Source organism: Erinaceus europaeus, chromosome 2 (genome assembly GCF_950295315.1).
Source record: "Erinaceus europaeus chromosome 2, mEriEur2.1, whole genome shotgun sequence".
In the NCBI taxonomy this organism is placed as follows: domain Eukaryota; kingdom Metazoa; phylum Chordata; class Mammalia; order Eulipotyphla; family Erinaceidae; genus Erinaceus; species Erinaceus europaeus.
This window is the reverse complement of record NC_080163.1, coordinates 7,993,088-7,996,393: the sequence shown is the minus strand read 5'-3', so window position 1 is coordinate 7,996,393 and position 3,306 is coordinate 7,993,088. Positions and strand designations below refer to the sequence as shown.

The following is a 3,306-nucleotide window of genomic DNA, read 5'->3' as shown; positions in this document are numbered from 1 at the left end:
CAGACACAAAGGGAAATGATAGAAAACTATTATAAACCATAGTTTAACACATAAAAGAACATGAACAGCCATTTTTATATCTGACACAATAGGCTTTCAAATAGATAAATTAATAAAAGTTAGGGGTAGACATTACATAATACTCAGAAAATCAGTCAAGCAAAAGGACTTAACAATTAACATCTATGCACCCAAAGAAGGGTCATCTGCATACATCACACATCTACTGAAAGAGCTACGAAAATAACATCAGGGAGTCAGGCGGTAGTGCAGTGGGTTAAGTGTACATGGCGGCAAGGGCAAGGACCGGCATAAGGATCCCAGTTGGAGCCCCTGGCTCCTTATCTGCGGGGGAGTCGTTTCTCAGGTGGTGAAGCAGGTATGCAGGCGTCTGTCTTTCACTCCCCCTCTCTCTCTTCCCCTCCTCTCTCCATTTCTCTGTCCTATAAAAAATAACATCAATAGAAACACAGTACTAGTAGAATTATTCAACACCCCACTCTCTCAAATAGAACATCTAGGCAGAAACTCAATACAGAAACAAGAGAATTAAATTAAGAAATAGATAGACTAGAACTACTGGACATTGTCAAAGCCATCCATGCCAATAAATTGGAGTATATACTCTTTTTGGGTCCACATGGATATTCTCAAGGCCTAACAATGGAAATGTTTTAAATTAGCCCTTCTCCAGGATAATATCAAGGGATGGGAGTAGTTATCAAAATGGTTATGCAAAGAAACTGTCATGTCTGAGACTCCAAAGTACAAGGTTCAATCTCCACACCACAATTAGCCAGAGCTTAGCAGTGCTCTGATATAAAAGAAATGGGGGAAAGGAAAAATTCAGGGGTGTGTGTGTGTGTGTGTGTGTGTGTGTGTGTTACTTCCTCAGATGAATGTGACACAAAAAATTATAACAGGCTCTTGATAAACCTGTGGATGAGGATGAATGTTGCCCCCAGCTCAGGTGAGTCAGGTCCAAATTGAAGGGGGGGGTCCAAATTGACTGAAACAGTTAAATAAATCTAAAAAAAGAAAAAAGAGAGAGTGAGAGAGAGAGAGAAGAATATAAAAGAGAAAAGCAAGTTAAAAAATAGACTACAAACCAAACCAAACAAAAACTGCCTCCCAAAATACAATAAGAAAAACAACAAATAAAAGCAACAATCTAACAACAACTAAAGAGAAAAAAGAGGAGAGAATAAAAATAACAACCAACCACAGCAAACAGAGGGAAGTCCTGTTTCCACTTAAAATTGCCAGGATAAGAAGCAAAGCAGTTTTTTGAAGTGAGTCCTTTGAGATGCTGCCGTCATGCAGCCATTTTGATGTGACCTATACCTCCTTGATCTCTTGAGTAGAATATATCATCACAGAAATTTTAGAAATGATTAGATTTATTTACAGGCTACTGCACTGCATATGTCCTTTCGACTATATGTTCAATATGTGTTTTTTTCAACTCCTTTGTGTCTAGTCATTGCCATACCTGTAACCAGTACTATTATCTGCATGGTACCTTGACCCGTAACAATTTCATTTAGGAAACTGAGAGGGATAAGAAATGAATAGCTCTAACTTGTGTAAACAAGTACAATTTATATTTCTCTCATCAGATTAGGGAGTTTTCTATTCCACATGCATGTGAGGCAGAGCCTGAAAATGATGGAGTCACTGCTCATGAGCAGAAAGGGGCTGATGGCTGGAAAACACAAAACCATCATGGTGGCAATGTTGACCAGTAATGCAGAGGGCTGGTTAATAATAGACAGAAGAGCCTGAGAGATGCAAGAGGGGAGGTAGAAGAAGACAAAGGTGCTCACCAGGAGGAGGATGGTCTTGGTAGCCCTGGACTCAGGAGAGTGTCTGGAGGATACCTTGTTCCTGTGAAGGTGCTGGACCCTCTGCTGGTGCCTGTGCAGGATGAGAAGCATGGAGACACTGGCCCAGAGCATAAGCCCAAGACACATTGCAACAGGGAAGGATAACAGGGCTGCAAAACCCAAGTCTTTGGCTTGGGTATGACGAACTGCAGAACAAAATATAAAGTCTTTCATATTTGTTGTGTTTATATTGTTCAGTGAAGCACTCACATATAAGGGAAAGAGGACATTTATCAGCATTTCAAAGACCCAGCACAGGGAAATGCAGATGCTCATGTACCTGGGGGCTTTTTCCTTAAGCCCTGCCCACCTGGAGGTCCAGGGGCTGATGGTGATGGCTTGCATAGCACTCAGAATGGAGGTGGTGCTGAGGGACACCCCCATTGCCACTCTGTGAATATATAAAACAAGTTTGCATTCAATATCCCTGAAAAAATGCCTCCACCCAAAGGCTGCCATTGTGTGGGGCACACCTTTGCAGAGGAGGGTCAGTTGGCAAAGAGCAGGTGCTTCAGGATCAAATCTGTGGGCCTTCCTCTGTGCTCAGTGAAATGGAGAGAGAAATACTGACATAGGAGACAGATGTTCCCCAGGGCTCCTACTGCAGCCTGAATGAGGAAGATCACTGCTAGTGCCACATCACTGCCCACCATCCTCCTGTCCCCAGGGCTGATGCTTCTGCCCTGAACAGGTTTCTTCCTGAACAGAACAAGTGGTGTGTGCTGAGTGGATGCTCTCACCCAGTCCTGTGTCTTCCACTCACCACTGACAACACCTGGAAACAGACAAAGACAGCATCATGTTCTCTGAGGAGAAACATTGCAAGGTTTGGATAACTCTGAGAAATTTACAGTATCAAGGCGCTTACTGAACACACCTAAAATTTTAGTACTCACAAACTTAGTAATGATAGTACTATGTCTTTAGCTACATAGGAAGAGAATATTATTGGAGCAGAGAATGTTAGCACAAATCTTCTGGATGGGAAGAGTGAGAATTTGAATCCAGTTCAGCTGGAAATATAGAGAGTGTGTTAAGCCATCAGGCTCTACCAAATATTACCTAAGATGTTACCACACAATGATCCAATTGACATGTAGGACTTTTTCTGCACCTTTAATTTGAGGCTTGTGGCACTTATTATTTCCCACTGTAAAGGGGCAGATTCACTTTACACCAGCAGCACCTGTCACAGAATCTGTTAAATAAAGGTCTCATGCCCTAGCTAGTGCACAGAAATCATTCATACAGATAAAGTTCATTGAGGCAAAAAGTAAGTTATGATTACTTTCTGTGAATAAATGTATTTAAGAATGTAAATAGCCTCCTTAGTATAAGTAAGTTTACCTAGAATTACACCAAAAATTGTGAGTGTCACTGAAATATAATATATATGCTAAGTGACATCTTCAATCATGTG

At 41.3% G+C, this 3,306-nt stretch overlaps 1 pseudogene; it reads right to left on the bottom strand.

Annotated features, from left to right (window-relative positions):
* Positions 1–1,601: 1,601 nt before the first annotated feature.
* LOC103123637 (vomeronasal type-1 receptor 4-like) lies at positions 1,602–2,539 on the bottom strand (annotated as a pseudogene).
* Positions 2,540–3,306: the final 767 nt, after the last annotated feature.